Consider the following 17,852-nt stretch of genomic DNA (forward strand, 5'->3'; position numbering starts at 1 on the left):
GAGGGAGGATGGAGTGAGCAGGGACGGGGCCTCGGAGAAGGGGCGGAAAGGAGGCGGGGCCAGGGTATTTATATTTGAGGTAGATCTTGGACTGCACTTAAATTCAAAAAGTGATCTCATGCTTTAAAAGGTTGGAGACCACTGAAGTAACACATTAATGTGGAGAGCTAGAAGTATTATTCCGCAGATTTTGCCTCAAGGAATTGTTTCACAAAAATGATGACATCAGCTACAACCAACACATCTGCACTGACAGTCATAAGAAAAAGGAATCATTTAACTGGATATCAATCAGTACATGAAACCATATAGTGTAAAAATTTACTATGAAATCCTTAATAAATATCACATCCACCACAATCTCTCTGCCACAGAGAGGACAGTTTTACAATCCTTGAAACCACCCACCAGATAGTGATCAAAACTGAAGACAGAGGGGAACTACTGTAGTGCTTAATTGTGATGACTATTTCAACAAGGCCAACAAACAACTCTCTGACACTACCTGCTATAAAGAACTGTTCACCACAATTCATACAGGAATTTAAAGATGCCCATTAAACTCCCCCCTCCCCAAAGTACTCCATATGGACCCATCTCAGGAATCTTCTACACACTTCCCAAACAAAGAAATCCAGTCCATAATATCAGGCCACCAAAGGAATATCAGAACTCATAGAAACAATCCTTAAACCACTTGCCACACAAAGGGACAGCTTCCAAGATACTATCAACTTCTTCCACAAATTCTGCAACATCAACAACCTTCCTAAGAACTCCATCCCTGTCAATAACAAATGCAATTTGCCTATACAACAATATACCACACCATGATAATATCACTTCCTACATCAAATACAAAATAATGCACAACATTCAGAAATCCACCCCAACCACTTCAAACTCACCCATTTCATCCTAATGACAACAACTTCACATTTAATAACAAACTCTTTGTCTAAACGATTAAAACAGCTACATTTCCTAAGATGGGTCTACAATATACCAAACTCTTCATGAGCCACACACCTCAAGAAAAATTTCTGGACAAATTTATCATGAAACCAATGAAATGTCAGAGATATATGAATGACATTGTTATCCCCTGAGCAGAAATCCCTCAAATTTCCACAACACTTCAACAACCAGTGCTTTTTTTGTGACGGTAGTCCCTGGTACAGCATACCGACACCTATTTTCCCAGCATACCGGAAATGAACAGCATTCCCTTCAGGTGCACCGGCATCTATTGTCAGAGGAGATTTCACCAGCATTTTCCTGGGGTAGCTTGGCTCCCGACAGAAGCCTGCTCAGGACACTCTGTTCTTAAAGGGGCCGTGACCACATTTCGGTACCCAGTGTGCCTTTTTTATTTATTTTTTATTTATTTATTTATTTATTGATCAACAAGTTTTCGTGTGTGTGTGTGTGTGTGTGTGTGTGTGTTCAACAACTTTCCTCCCAATTACCAGCACCTTTTTTCTTGCAAAAAAGCACTGTCAACAACCATCGCCTATTCATGAAACACTCACTAGAATACTCCCACAACAGTCCACCACCTCCACTATGCATCAAGTGACCACCTCCGCCATGCATTAACCTTCTGCTTAATCTTTCCCAACCTGCATTTAGCTCAAACACTGTTATTCCTTTCCCAGAACTGAAAAAGAGCTCTAAGGCAAATATCTTCCTCAAACAGAAGGTGGTCCCATAAAAGAAAGTACCACACCCATCTTGACCCTTAAAAAGCATAGAATTCAAAGAATACAATAAGTGGTTCTATAATACACTGTTATAAATTATAAACAATGTTCAATGGGGGTAGGTGACTAATACAAGGAAGTCCTAAACATGGAGACCTGGGAGATGGGTCAGAAATTGTGGGGGCATGGGATGTAATAACAGGGATAAAGGAAAGACCAGGAAGAACTGGGAGGCAAAATCAAATCAGTATCTTAGTTGTCTGTACACTAATGTGAGAAGTATGGGGAATAATCAGGAAGAACTTGAAATGTTAGTAAATCAAACACAACTATGACATAGATGGCATCCCAGAGACTTGATGGGATAATATGCATGACTAGAATATTGGTATGGGAGGGTACAGCTTGTTCAGAAAGGATAGGCAAGGGGAAAAGGGAAAAGGTTTTGCCTTATATATTTACAATGTATACACTTGAACTGAGGCTGAGATGAACATAGGAGACACACTTGTTGAGATTCTCTGGGTAAGGATAAACAAACAAGGATGATGTCACACTACGGTGAATGAGGCTTTTTTTAAACCCCTAACAAAATCATCCAAAACACAGATAGAAATGTAGCCGTGTTAGTCTGGGGTAGCTGAAGCAAAATGCAGGACAATGTAGCACTTTAAAGACTAACAAGATGGTTTATTAGATGATGAGCTTTCGTGGGCCAGTATTTGATCTGAGGAAGTGGGTCTGGCCCACGAAAGCTCATCATCTAATAAACCATCTTGTTAGTCTTTAAAGTGCTACATTGTCCTGCATTTTGATCCAAAACACAGAACTTAGTGGTGATGGGGGACCTCAACTATCCAGATATCTGTTGGGGAAAATAACACAGTAGGGCACAGATTATCCAGCAAGTTCTTGGAATGTATTGGAGACATTTTTTTTCAGAAGGCGGAAAAAGCTACTAGAGGCTAGATTTGATTTTAACAGATAGAAAGGAACTGGTTGAAAATTTGAAGGTGGAAGGCAGGCTGGGTGAAACTGATCATGAAATGAAAGAGTTCATGATTCTGAGGAATGATAGGAGGGAGAACAACAAAATAAAGACAGTGGATTTCAAAAAGGCAGACTTCAGCAAATTCAGGGAGCTGGTAGGCAAGGTGCTGTGGGAAGTAAGACTAAGAGGAAAAACAACTGAAAATAGTAAGCAGTTTTTCAAGAAGACAGTATGAAGTGAGCAAGAGAAAACTATTCCACAACATAGAAAATATAGGAAACATGGCAAAAGACCACCCTGGCTTAATCAGAAGATCTTCAATGATATAAAAATCAAAAAGGAGCTCTACCAAAAGTGGAAACTAGGTCAAATTAGAAGTATGAATATAAACAAATAACACAAGTAGGTAGGGACAAAATTAGAACAACCAAACAAGCTCAACTTAGTTAGAGACATAAAGGGTAACACGAAAACATTGTACAAATATATTAGAAGCAAGAGAAAGACCACGGACAAGGCAGGATCATTATTTAATGAAGAGGGGGAAAACAATAGTAGAAAATATGGTGCTTAATGACTTTGTTTCTGTTTTCACCAAGCATGTTGGTGGCGCGATGCTGGAGAAAAGGAGGTAGATTCAGAAGCTAAAATAGGAAAAGAACAAGTTAAATGTCTTCAAGTCCCAAGGGCCTGATGAAATGCATCCTAGAATACTCAAGGAGCTCACTGACGAGGTATCTGAGCCATTAGCTATTATCTTTGAAAAGTCATGGAAGAAGAGAGAAACATGTCCCTTAATTTCTGTGACAGGAGCAAATAATTAAGGAATCCATTTGCAAACATCTGGAGGATAATAACATGATAAATAACAAATCATATCAAACCAACTTGATAAGTTTGATAGGATAACAAGCCTTATGGATAAGGGAGAAACAATAGATGTGGTATACCTAGACTTTACTAAAGTATTTGATGTAGGGAAATACCACCTAGACAGGGCTACTATAAAGTGGGTGCATAAATGGTTGAATAACTGTTCCCAGAGAGTGTTTATCAATGGTTCACAGTCATGCTTGAAGAGCAGAACAAGTGAGGTTACACAGGGATCAGTTCTGAAACTGATTCTTTTCAATATCTTCATCAATAATTTAGATAATGGCATATAGCATATGCTTATGAAGCTTGTGGACGATATCAAGCTGGAAGGGGTTGTAAGTGCTTTGGAGGACAGGAATATAATTCAAAATTATCTGGACAAACAGGAGGAACAGTCTGAGATAAAGAGGATGAAATTCAATGAGAACAAATACAAAGTACTCCTCTTAGGAAGAAACAATCAGTTTCACACATACATAATGGGATACGACTGCCTAGGAAGGAGTACTGCTGAAAGGGACCTCAGGATTGTAATAGAACTCAAGCTAAACATGAGTCAACAGGGTGGCCCTTTTGCAAAAAAAGCAAACATAATTTTGGGATGTATTAACAGGAGTACCGTAAGGAAGACATGAGAAGTAATCCTTCCGCTCTACTCTGCACTGATTAGGCCTCAACTGGAGTATTGTGACCAGTTCCGGGCACCACATTTCAAGAAAGGTGTGGACAAATTAGAGAAGGTTCAGAGAAGAGCAACAAAAGTGATTAAAGATCTAGAAAATATGACCTATGAGGGAACATTGAAAGAACTGAGTTTGTTTAGTCTAGAAAAGAGACGACTGAGATGGGACATAACAGCTTTCAAGTACCTAAACAAGTGAAATAGTACAAGAAGGAGGGAGTAAAATTATTCTCAATAACCTTTGATAATAGGACTTAAGCAATGGACTTAAATCGCAGCAAGGGAGGTTTAGGTTGGACATTAGGAAAAACTTCCTAACGGTCAGGGTGGTTAAACTGCCTAGGGAGATTGTGGAATCTCCATTACTGGAGATTTTTAAGAACAGATTAGACGAACATCTGTCAGGGATTATCTAGATGGTTCTTAGTCCTGCCATGTGTGCAGGGGACTGGACTTGATGACCTCTCTAGCTCCCTTCAAGTTGTACTATTCTATGATTAGACTGATGTAATTAACAACAACCACTTTTCAGTTCTATGCCAAAATCACACACTTTGTAGATGTCTTGCAAGTTTGCAAGTTTATTAAATAAATTGAATGGTTTCAGGCAAATCACAAAGCCCTTCTATGGTGTCTGATATGGGGCAACACAAAGTAGTGCAAATTTTGTTTTTAAAGTAGTGCAACATTACAATTTCCGCATTCTTTAAAAAAGCAGCTACTCGCTCAACTCTAAGTGATTTGACTAAATGCCATGAAAACAGGGCATCAGAGAACCTAGAGAATATGAACAGAAAGCAACTATTAAGATGGTTCCAATAGGAAAAAGGGGTAATCTTAATTTTTTTTGTTTACTTTCTGTTTTTTTTTATTTTTATTTTTTCTTTGAAGAGACGGGCCTCTTGCCCCCAACACATTTTTGTGTTGTTAAGGCAGAAAATCCAGTCCAGAATACTGGTTTACTATTGATTTTAGAATATTTAACAAATAGATTTAAATGCAGCGTGCAACATTTACATTTAATTCAGGACTAGCAAGTGAGCTTGCAAAAACAAACTATAAAATATTCATTTATACATTTCTTATATTCTGTTCATCAATATTTAATATATTTCTGTATTTTTACTACACCACAGTTTCAATTAGACACCCAATACAAATGTAAAACAGTGAGAATAGCGGAATACTATGTAGTGTTGTGCAAAAGGTCCATGTTAAATTCAAGTATATGAAATTAATATCACAGAGGGCATTCTGGGTTAAAGCTTCCTGAGAAAGGTGAAAGACCTTTATGAACTAGCACAGGGACTGCAGCAGCATTTCTCAAACCTGTGTCATCGAGAGGAGGACAGACATTGATAACGTGAATAGAAAACTTGGGCATGGAGCAGCAGATTTAGGAGCCAACCACTGCTAAGAGTCTATACAGGTTGACTGGCCTCAAAGACTTTTGGGGAGAGTAAGCTATTGTAATAAATTCCTATCCCCAAAGAAAACCTTCAGGTAAATAATAAAAAAAGTTTCATGGAAAAAAAAAGAGTTTGCACTGTTTGCTTTAAGTTTTCTAGACCATACTAACAAAGAACTTATAGCAATTTTCAAAGGGAACCAAGCCCCAGGTAAATTCAAACTGGCAATTTTTTTTTTATTTTTTTTTTACAATCTTAGCCTTATTTTCTGCTATATAAAAGAAAATGACTGGGAAATAGTCATAGGAATTGTACTTAGTTAACTAGCTCTCCTCAAAAGATAAGATTCAGTTTGCATTGATCTTCTGCACCCCCTGGTGGCCACCTCGAAGAACAGCAAAGCCAATTTACTAAAACTGCCCATATCCAAGCTATATATCCTTGGTATAAAGCCCTCCTCCTCTTGGCTTTAGCAATCCCAATTTCCTATGTTTTATTTCATCCTCCAGAAAGCAGCCGCAACTTACACTCAGTCATCTTCAGAGACCACCTTTAATTCCCTAATGCATCTCAGAAGATGCTGCACTGCCGAGAGTGGAAAGCCCTTCCCTGGTTGCAACTGATGTCTCACAGGTCCAGAGGCCACTTAGGGCTGTAGATTTCAAAAGAAAACCTTGAAAATGAATCAGCAGCCTGTGCAGATCAGGAGAGTCAGTGCTTCCTGTGAGAAGTACTGCCACTGCATTCTCAACTAGATGACATTTCCCAATGGTCTTCAGCCTCAACAGCTGGTACTGCAAAAATCCAGCCTCAAGGTGACAAAGACGTGGATAACTGTGGTGACAGTGTTTTTATCTGAAAAATTATAGGACTGCATCAGCCTATGTCAAGAGTAGAGTAGATGAAGGAACATTAGGGCATGTATCCAAAGAGCCCCCCCCCCCCCCCCCTCAGGCGGTGAATATGAGGAACAAACTCAGGCTCCTTTCCTGCATCTGAAAATACCTGTATCATCTCTGACATTCCCATCAGCTGTTCCCCAGAACCAAGCAAGCCATATTATTCAGCTGGAGTTAGAGCCAGCTAAGCTCCTATTTGAATATCTATCTCAGAGACTGGAAAAGCTGGTTGACTGACCTGTCAGGGTTCAGTGAAAGAGGGGTGTAAAGCTGTTTGTTATCCTCAGACTGAAGGCATCCCAGCCCATAACACCATATCACCATCTCTTCTAACCTCTTCAACAAAAAGACTGACAATGGAACCCTACCTATGAGAGCCCTCAGGGAATGAGAGCAATGCCATTCTCTGAGTCTGCTCCGAAAGTAAAGAGCAAAGTCACACTAGAATGGTTCCTTAATCACAGCAATGACCTGAAGTATAGCAAATCACATTCAAAAATTCCTGACTGAAGGAAGAGAATCAGCTTGGACACTTTGTCTTCATTGATCTCTGAAAGATCACTGAACAGCTAACAATATAACGTCTCCCTACCAAAGACTTAAAATCGATCCTTCTCAGCCAGTGTCTTGAAAGTCCATTTTAATATGAGAGTCAAAGAACAGTTCTTTCTTGTTTCAACAGGGGAAGGTATATCCTCTTGAACAGATCTTTGGGTCCAGGTAAAGATACCCACACTCTAATTATAGTGCACACAAAGGGATATGGTCAAGTATTTTTTTATCCAAATGAATTCCCTTTCACAATTCTACTATTCCAAAAATGAAGTTGAAAGACCATAAAATAAATTACCCATAGATGTAGAATGTGCAACCTCTTTACAGAATGGCTGTGTCTACACTGGGCCACTTATTCTGGAAAATCAGCCGCTTTTCCGGAATAAGCTGCGAGCTGTCTACACTGGCCCTTGAATTTCCGGAAAAGCAACGATGCTCAACTGTACAAAATCAGCCGCTATTCCGGAAAAACTATTCTGCTCCCGCTCGGGCATAAGTCCTTATTCCGGAACACTGTTCCGGAAAAGGGCCAGTGTAGACAGGCCAGTAGTCTTTTCCGGAAAAAAGCCCCAATCGCGAAAATGGCGACCAGGGCTCTTTTCCGGAAAAAGCGCATCTACATTGGCCACAGACGCTTTTCCGGAAAAAGGGCTTTTCCGGAAAAGCAGCCTGCCAATGTAGACACTCCTTTTCCGGAAAAACTGAAAACGGAATAGTATTCCGTTTTAAGCAGTTCCGGAAATTCATGCCAGTGTAGACACAGCCAAGCCAATAGGTTTAAAAAAACAGGAGTTTTGTAATATGAGAAAGACTTCATTGCTGAGGGGGAAAAAAGATTTGCAATGCAAGAAAGATAAGAAGCATCTGGCAGGAAGATGACAGCTATGGAGCTCAGACACGAATTTGAATTTGTCAAGCTTATGAAAGCACTTCGTTGATTTGGAATGATTACAGAGAAGAAAAATATGGGACAGGAAAACTCAAATGTACCCTGCTCAAGTGTTACAGTGAACTAACTCACATCCAATGAAAATCGAAGATTGGAAAAGAAGTGCAAAGACAAGGATTTCACTGACAAAAAAGATTTGAACTCTAGTTTGGGAATAGAGGTCAAATCTTTGCAAAATCCAGTAACATGAATCTGTTTGCCAGAAGCTAGGGAGCATCTGACACTGGTCACTGTTGGATGACAGGATTCTGAGCTAGATGGACCTTTGGTCTGACCCAGTATGTCTGTTCTTATGAAACACAGGTTACACAAATTAACTTTACATTGGATCACTATGGTTTCAAAATGCAGAGAAAGGTTGAGTTTGCAAATTAACACAACCTGGTGATTACCCTCAGAAGAAAGATGTTTCATAAATGCAACTGTGAAATATGGCAAAAGAAAGAAAGTGCACATTAGCATTCCTAGTAGGAATAGCCTGGCATAAAGACCATTTTCTGCTCTAGAGAATGAGTAATGTGGCTAATTTGAGATGTCACATGGCCTAAAGAAATATGGGTGGTTTAACAGCAAGGAAGCAGAATGTGACTACTTAATGGCCCAAAGCTCCTGTTTTAGAACAAGCAGCCCATGTTCACAAACACCATAGAAAATGACAGCTGGACATATACCGTGTCAAGTTGAAATGTGGCTGCATAGGATTCCTCTCTTCCTATATGTATACATTTTAGTTGTTTGTGCATGTGTGTATATAATCTCTTTGATATATGCTGTAATACCAGCCACTTCTACTGTGATTCTAATCTCTGCATACAATCACCACTAATAAATATTTTATGCTAACATCTGAATGGAAGTATGCTTCTCACACTGGCAATGCTCTTCATGACTACATTGTTCACACCATATTTTTCTTGCTTAGAAAAATGCAAGATGGTTAGAGCTACGGTTAAAACATCTAATTCTTAATATACAGTGAAACCTTTGTTATCCAGCACTCTGTTAACCAGAAAATTTTGTTAACCACCACTGCCCCCAGCCACAATACTGTCACATCTTCAGGTGCACAGGCCTGGCTTGGTTTACCATGATTGGCTTAACAATGTTTTATTTTAGTACTAATAATCTTTAACTCAAAATAGAAATGTGAGACCAACAGCTTCACACTATAAAACTACCAATATTAAAAACTTGAGTTTTACTATTATTGTCCATTGTTTTTTCCTAGGTTGATGCGACCCTCGGATAAATGGAATTTTTAGATAACCAGAACACCTTAATCCCTGAGTGTGCCAGATAACACAGGTTTTACTGAACTTAAGTCACTAATATAATTAATATAAATACAACTCTATAAACATAACAGCCAAAATTGCCAATATGAATTATTCCAACAGTTTCATAATGTCTATATTCAACCCACACACAAACCTTCCCTCAACTTCAGACTGCTTTTGTATTTGCTTAAGAAGCCGCTGATTCAGTTTTTTGGTCCCTAAGTAGCCCATGACATTATAATTGATTTCTTGAGTAACTTTCTGAAACAGGCATAGGAGAGTAACCAAAACTACTGTAAACTCCATGTTGTACTGGAAAGCTGCAAAATATCTACCTAATGAGCCGCCATTTTGTGCAATGGGGCTTTTGCGCAAGAAGGAGCCGTCTTGTTGTATCATGCAAGCAAGGTAGTAACAAACTTCAACAGGCCTTTATTTATCAAAGGTGAAACCTCTTTACAAAGCTGCTGCTGCTCCCCACTGTAGCTCTCACTCAGGCCTGGCCCTTCTCCTCCCCCCTCCTTCCTGTGCTTCCAGATTCCCAACAGCCAGTGCTCCCAGTTCTAATAAATACAAGCAGCATCTAAAACACCACAAGTCTATACTGTTCCTTCTTGCGCAAAACCCCCCTCTTGCACAAGAGCCATTCTGCCACTTATTTTCAGCCCCTTGCACAAAAATGGAGGCTCATTAGGTATGCAAATGAGGTGCCACGGCTAATTTGCATATCTTCTTGCACAAGAATGTGCAATGTACACGTAGCCTAGAGGTTTTTAAGTCTCCGCTTTGCAAAGCCCTAGCTGGATTGATTTAGTTGAGATTGGTCCTGCCTTGGGCAGGGGGCTGGACTTGATGACATCTTGAGGTCTCTTCCAGCTCTATGATTCTATGAACCCAGAAAAGAACCATAGATTAGTCCTCCATGAGCCTAGAGCGGCTCTGGAGGAACTGGCCAATCAGGAGCCAGGAAAGCCTACAAAGGGAGCTGCAAAGCAGAGCAGCAGTTAAGCTCAAGTTCAAATAGTGCAGATGCTGAGGCAGCTGTCTCCAGGAGGGGAAGCAGAAACAGAATGAGACACACTAGGATACGAGGACATTGAAATGGGCCCCTGTTATAAGGTCTTCACTGGAAGACGTTTGAGTGTTTCGCATGGGATGTGTGATTCGGCAGGTGGGCTGAGTAGCTGAAAAGGCTGATAAAAATCAGTGAGTAAAGACTCATGCACTCGGCCAGTAATTTTTAGTTTAACACACATTTTAGAAATCAAGACAGTTCAGCCTATACAAAATTTGATATAGCACACACAATCAAGAAAAGAAGATAATGCAATTCCTTTCTGAAGCAAAGCTTTGCCATTGTGTCATTGCCTTTAGGGATGTAAAAAGTTAACTGGAAAGCATCACCCTAAACTGGTGATGTTTACTGGTTCTGGTTAACTGTTTGGGGCTGGAACAGCTTCCCATCCACCCCACACAGGGGGCTGCTCCAGCCCTGCGGGGCCCACCATGGGCAAGGGCTGCTCCGGCCAGCTAGTCAAGCAGCCACTGTCAATGGAGGGCTGGTCCACCCACCTCAAGTTACATGCTGTCTCCCCAGGAGGAGAGTCAGCAGTAATGCCTCCTCCCCAGGAGTGGAACTGAATGTTTAAATAAAAAAAAGTTTATTTAAGCTTTTTTACTGCAGAATCCTGCAGAGTATAACCCTGTAACCTCCAGGATTTTTAGCAGTTACACAGTTACCTTTTTTAATTAATTTTTACATCCCTAGTAGCCATCATAGTTTCCTCATATAGAATTCAAGGTACTTTCAAAATGACTCTGCAAATCCTCTCTCTCACAACTGGACGTCAGTACACATTTCTAAATCATCTTAAATTTGCGTGCTATTGATTAAGCACACTACATTTTCTGACTGGCTAACAAAATAATCCAGAACAATCTATGGAACAAAATAAAACATTTGTGAGGATCGTTACTCTCATCCAGTATTAAAGTGATTTAAAAAATTATAACCACTTCAAACATAATAAGGGTCTCTTATAGTGAAGTCAATTTTCTCTAAGAACCACTTAACTATAAATAGATTGTAACTGTAAGGACAGGCTGCAAGAATATGTTGAAAAAAACCTTCAGCCCTCCAGTGAAATCCAGACATAGAAACAAGTAGGAATTTTCATTGTTTCATCATAGGTTCATCTGTATGCCCATTCAGGTCCTACCACATTTTCACTTTACTTAGAAACTATTATTTCTCTTGATATAAAAGTGTTGACAAATTTTTAAAATGATCATTACAAAAACTGGGCCAAATGTAACTTGAGTGCAATGCTATCGATTTCAGTCGCATTGCCCCCATCTCATGACTGAATTTCACTGTCCAAAGTGTGCTATTGAAGGACAACATGAGGTGCTATGGAAGGGTTTTTAATGACGTTTTTATTTAACTGAATTGCAGCACTCAAATACAAAACAAGATAAATATCCCCAGTCAGAGGTGTCACCAGCCTGCACGGTTCCCCTGGGCAAGGTGTGAGGTAGGAGCTGCTCTGCATTTTTGGAAAGGGCAGGGCCTTGGGCAGAGGGGATAGGGCTGAGGTAACCAGCCCTGCGTGCCATCCAGAGCACACAACACTGCCCCTCGGGCAGTCCTCAGCACTGCCTGGAGCATACCCCCTCCCTTAGCCCTCAAATCTGCACGGAGCATGCAGCACAGCACTCCAGCAGGGATTTAAAGGGCCTGGGGCTCTAGCCACTGCCACAGCAGCAAGGACAGCAAATGGGAGCCCCGGACCCCTTTGAATTGCCGGGTGCCAAAGAAACTGCCCTCTTTGCCCCACTCACTATCTGAATGTTGTGATGGCTCTTTAATCGCAATTCTGATGGCAATGCAGAGTCCACAAAATGGCTACAAGAATCCCAGATTACAATATTCAGTGACTATCACCTCATTCCAAAAGCAAAAGCTACACAGACATTCAATACAAAAAATGTTGTTAGTAATGTGGAAAATTTAACAGAAATTTCTCCTAGTCTACATATGCCATGTAAAGATATCTGCTCCTTCCAGCCCCAAACCCAATTGAAATCTTCATCCTGCAGCAAGAGACAGGAGAAAGACACTGTAAAGCTTACCACTGTGTAGACAAAATGAGAAAGCCTAACTTTACGTAACACAATAATTTCTATGTTACAAGCTAAAATCCACTGGTTAAAAATATATTGAATATACAGTTGTAGAGGGTTTACCTGGATTGCCTGGTTCCTTGTGGGGCTCAGCAATCAGAGTGGGGGGGGGGGGGCTCTGGGCAGAGTGTGGGAGGTACAGGATTCAGGACAGAGAGTGGGAGGTCTGGGGCAGGGGACTGGAAAGTACAGGACCCAGGTCAGATGGTGGGAGGTGTGGGAGGTGCAGTAGTCAAAGCAGTGGTGGGTGCAGGAATCAGGGAAGGGGGGCTCAAGCCATGGGTCTCAGGCCAGGGGGCTATGAAGTGGTGCGGGCTTACCAGGGCTGCCCATAGTGATGACGGTAGCACTGCTCCAGCTCCATCCTGGGGGATGAGCAGAGAATGAGTGGGGCAGTGGGGGGTTAGCGGCTCCTCCCAAAGGGCCAGGGAGCACTACTTAGCTCCCCTGGTCCATGGTCCCTGGAGGAGGGAGTTGTCCAGCCCTGCCCTCCCAGCCAACCAGCCTACCAATGGTTCCTCATGGAAGGAGCAGGAGCTATACTATACCACTATACTAGCATTCCACTATACTAGCTTCCTAAATAAATGGGAAAAAATAGAGAAACCTAAGAAGCAACACAGGTTGTTAAGCACTAGAAAGCTGCTCTGCTGACAGAGCAACAGGCTGTCCAGGCATATGATTTGCTCAAACAAGTAAAGCAGGAAAATAAGAAACTGGAAAAAGTTGTTAAAAGCTTGGAAAAGAATGAAGCACTGTCCCCTGTTGTTAATCAACAGACTGCAAGCACTTTCACAGTGCCTGAAGAGTGGAGACAGAAATAAAAAAAGGTGGCCCTGGCAAATTTAAAAGATGAGATGGGGTCAACTGCATTGCAACCACAATCATATGAGGGTCAAGCCCAAAGGAATGAAGATTAGTGTCTCCATTCTTCCCTTGTATAGAGTCTTAAAAGTACATGATGAGACTAAAAATTACTAGTAAAAACAAACTGGACACATTGGTGCAACGATTCAGAAAGAAACCCCTCATGAAGAGGAGAAAAGGTAAACTATATCCTTGGAACAAATATTGCAAAGGTTTAGGCATGGCCCATGGTCTGACAATACTTTAACTTATGTTCATATTATGCAGACCCTAAAAGCAAATTGGTGAACTATTTACTGGTTTACAAACCCTTAATCTCAATCAAAAGAGATCTTGCTGCAGTCTGGCTGTTATGAAAAGCCTGTACTGGGAAGTTTAAAAAAAAATTAGCTGACTGCAGAAATAAAAATTTGGATTTACCCAAGAAAAGGAATCAGAAGGTGTGGTGGCTAGTTAAGGAGCCCACCCTTCTTGCTAAATTAATAATGGACAAAACCTATGTGCCTGAAAAGGAACCATTCATCAGAGAAAGCAGGATTAAGCCCAGACAGATAAGGAGGCAAATAAGCAGGAGTGGGTAAGAGGTTCAGAGCCCTGAGGGCATAAGTGGCAGGAATAAGGTAAGCAGTAAGTACAGGCACTGGAAAAGTTTCATTTGAAGGGAAAAGGCAAGTGATTAAGGGTAAGAGAGAGTGAGAAGTTAACTCTGCAGACTGTGGAAGGAATTGAGCAATTGTTGTAATGTGCTAGAAGGAAAACTGTTATAGAAGAAGAATCCTTTGTTCCTTTGCAGCCTTTCTGGAGGAAAAATGGGCCCTTTTTCCAAAGGAATGTCTGTAAAGAATCCAGGCAAAAAGACAATCTGGTTTAAATAATTTAGCCATGGACTCTTCAGTGGAATTTGCTAAAAGAACATTAGGGAATAGTGTAAATAGAAGTTAAAAGATTGTGTGCATGTACGTGTATGTATATATTGTGCAAATATGTGAGGTTTCCAGGACCTAATCAGTGTTTTTGTATGTTTATTAAATTCTGTTTTGTAGGTTGCAGGTAAATGAATTGGTTTGGTTGGGTTTGAATAAATACCATTTCATTCAGAGCTGCAAAACTGACAAGACACTTTTGCCAGATATTGGTAGTTAGTGTTGCTTGGCTTTTTGAATCTGGCATTTAACCCTTAAAGTATCTCAATATTTTATATTTTAACAGACCAAGTTATGGCTGTGCTAACCAGCATCTGAGAAATGGTAAAAAACTAAGGGAAAAGATTCCAATTTTCTTGGTTTTGGCAAAAAAGCAAACAGGATTTTAAAGTTAACAGCAATCAGAACTCTGAAGTTTATTGTGTCTCTAAGCCACAGACTCTAATCTGCTGATAGTTTTAAATGTCAGAGTGAGCCAAATAGTGTCTGTACGAATATAAGTGGCAGCACAAGAGGAATCTGCTTTCATGCACAAATATATGGGTAATTTTATATATAAAATTTAAATTACACCGGCCTCCAAGATAATTTTTGTTAAAAGGCATGGTAAACATCCATGTGTAAGAAAATGTATGCTAATATTATTGTTTAATTCTGAGATAAATTTAATGTTTATGAAGTAACCCCATAACAATGTATAATGCGTATGATTTTGTTTTGGAAAAGAAAAAAAACTTTATGTATGATGTACTGATAGTTGGAAATAAAACTTGGTCTGCTTATAAAACAAAAGTATAGGGAAGTATTGGGGGAACTTAGGGCAAAGAGAGAAATCAGCAAGAATATCTGTAAAAGAAAGAAGTATTTCAAGATATAATGTGCCACCCCTACAGACGTAGAAAAATGTTTTCTTTTGTCTTTCAGAAAGAGCTGGTACCAGCTGAAGAGCAATTGAGGATAATATGGATTTATTGTTGCAACAAAAATTGTGTTGTTGTGTCTTATGTGCTGTGTCTTGTGTTATATTTTTTGGTTTTTGTGTCGTTTGTCTCAATGCTAGCATTATTGTGTTTTGTCTTGGGAAAAGAGGGGATACTGTAGTAAGCAGCAAAAGTAATGACTCTCTAATCAGACTTCTTCCTCTCCCTACCCCTCCACCTCCTGTCACCACCTAAACAAGGATCAGGCAGTGGCTTGGGCTTGCTGGGCTTGGCAAGCTGCTAAAATTAATTCTGAAACTATGTAAGTAAAGCAGAAGTTGGAGCGGGAGGTACAAAGAGAAACTGTGTAGCAAGTAAAAAAGGTGCAGGCACAGGAAACTTAAATTCCTGTAAATAGTACCAGCTCAGTGTGGTAATGGTTTAAACTAGTAAAGGTTACATTTTAAAGACTAGGCAGTTAAGCAAAGTGGTATGAAACATTGTGATGGGGTGGACAGGCCCCGCACTGACAGACAGGGGGTAGCCCAGGCCCAGCTGGCAGAGAAAGCCCCGCCCCTTCGACCCTGCTGGGCATGCTCCCAGCAGAGGCTGGGTATAAAAGCAGAGGGAGCCCTGCAATCAGGAAGACCGCAGGGTGAGGGAGGAGACCAGGCTGGGCCAGTGTTTCTGCAGCAGCTGGGACCAGAGTCGCCGCCCGTGCCTGACCCTGACACAGAGCCAGCAGCCGCCGACCCAGGAAGGCAGGAGCGCGCCCGCAACCCCGGCAGGTACGGGCTCCGAGGCAGATGGACCGCAGGGGAGTCGGGACGTGGTAGGAAGCAGCCCAGGGCAGAGGACCAATAGTGCGGCTCGGCGTGTATCGGCCGGATTCCCCACCGAGCGGGCAGGAGCCATAGTCCTTGCCTAAAGGGCCCTGGGCTGGGACCCGGTGGAGAGGGAGGGCCCAGGTCCCCCTAACACCCATTCCCCCTGCCAGGGATAATCAAACCCCGGGCCAGGAGAGGCTTCTCGGAGCAGCTAGGCCTCTAGTACCGTATATGCCCTGATAGAGGGACCGGACTTTTGTGTTGGGACTTTGGGTACTGTATAGACCCGGAGAGAGGGGCCCGGACCGAGACACGGGCCAGTAGAAGGGGGCCACAACCCCTGTCAGGGGCGTACCCCCTGACAAACATAAATAACAGATAAACCACAGGCGGGAAGGTGTCCCTGTTCCTAAAGCACATGTAGGGACAATAATGGGAAACAACGCATGCTCTCTCTGCTGTAACCCCAGGATGGGCTGGTAAACAGGTTATGTACCTGAATCTCAAGGCTAATGCCTGGAGACAGGGAGTCATCATTGACACAGGTGCAGGGCACACCTATTGAGTCTTAATCCCTTATAAAAACTTACTTTTTTGTGCTGGGGTATATTTAAAACCCTGAGAATATTTTTTTATTTTCTCTGCAGATGCTGTTAATCCTATGCCCATGGATCGTAGAAGCATTTCAAGGTCAACATATTGTTGTTTAAACAAAAATACATGTAAAAACAATTGCTGCTCCACATCTAATCTGTCAACTTGACCTGTCTTCCCATGACTTAAATGCTGTATGGGGCAAGAACCACTCTCCTGCATAATCATCTACTGATCAGTAACTTGGAGCAAATTGTAGAGATGGGTCTATAAAAATCAGCAAATTGGTGAATTAACTAAAACTACACAACAGAAAATTCAGGCTAGAAGCATGGCCATCCTTCATTAAGGAGAAGAAATACTTAGAATAGCAGATCAGGCTTGAAAATTAAGTGTTCATCATTGGCATGATGTATTTGAAAGATGGTCACCCACCTGGATAGTGGTCTTAAACATAGCCGTACACCCCATCATTGTTATCCTGATACTAATAAGTGATTGTTTATCATTATGTGTTTGTGCTATTGGATCAAAAGAATGTATGTTAAATTAAAACCACAAGCCTATGTAATGTCTTAATATATTGCCATGAAGCAGTTACAAAATACTTAAGAATGTGACCACTCAAGAATTGTTCTTGAGGGGTCAAAAGGGGGACAATGTGACACTGGAATTGGAATTTTGTAACTAAGTAGTCAATTATGTATGTTTAATCCAGACTTTTGCTATAAACTTAAATACAAGATGTAGACCTCAGACAGGCCAGGCAGCTTTGCTAACTTAGCTCCAGCTCTGTTTGATGTTAGCATGTTAAAGTGAAGGGATGGAGTATTGTAATACATAGTGATGTTAGTGTTTAGATAGACAGAAGTTTAATGTTGAAAGTCTTTGTAACTTTAAGTGACTAGAAGTACCCTTTGTTCCATGCTGCAATTCTTTAAATGTATTGTTTGCGTGAACGAGAGAGAGAATGTTTTAGGAGAATGTTTAGGGCTTCTTCCCAATAAGCATATGTTGTAGGAAGATTGATTGCGATGCTGAATGACTATGCATTTTGCCTTGTCATGCCGTAATTAGACTTGCATGGAAGGAAAATCCTATAAAAGAAGTAGTGTCCTGGTTCTTCAGGTCCTGTCCTGCTAAGATCAAGACCAAGGGAGCATCAGTCTGGACTGACACGAACCCGGCTCCTAGCTC

General features: G+C 41.1%; 1 protein-coding gene and 1 long non-coding RNA gene across 2 annotated transcripts in view; one reads left to right on the forward strand and one right to left on the reverse strand.

Moving 5' to 3' along the window:
• LOC102448489 (plasma membrane calcium-transporting ATPase 2) overlaps positions 1–17,852 on the reverse strand; it is an 858,088-nt gene that overhangs the window by 775,925 nt on the left and 64,311 nt on the right. The window lies entirely within an intron of this gene.
• LOC142831021 (uncharacterized) lies at positions 15,427–17,221 on the forward strand. Its single transcript, XR_012906612.1, has 2 exons — positions 15,427–16,022; positions 16,709–17,221. It is a non-coding gene; the product is annotated as an uncharacterized LOC142831021 (long non-coding RNA).

Source organism: Pelodiscus sinensis, chromosome 11 (genome assembly GCF_049634645.1).
Source record: "Pelodiscus sinensis isolate JC-2024 chromosome 11, ASM4963464v1, whole genome shotgun sequence".
Taxonomy (NCBI): domain Eukaryota; kingdom Metazoa; phylum Chordata; order Testudines; family Trionychidae; genus Pelodiscus; species Pelodiscus sinensis.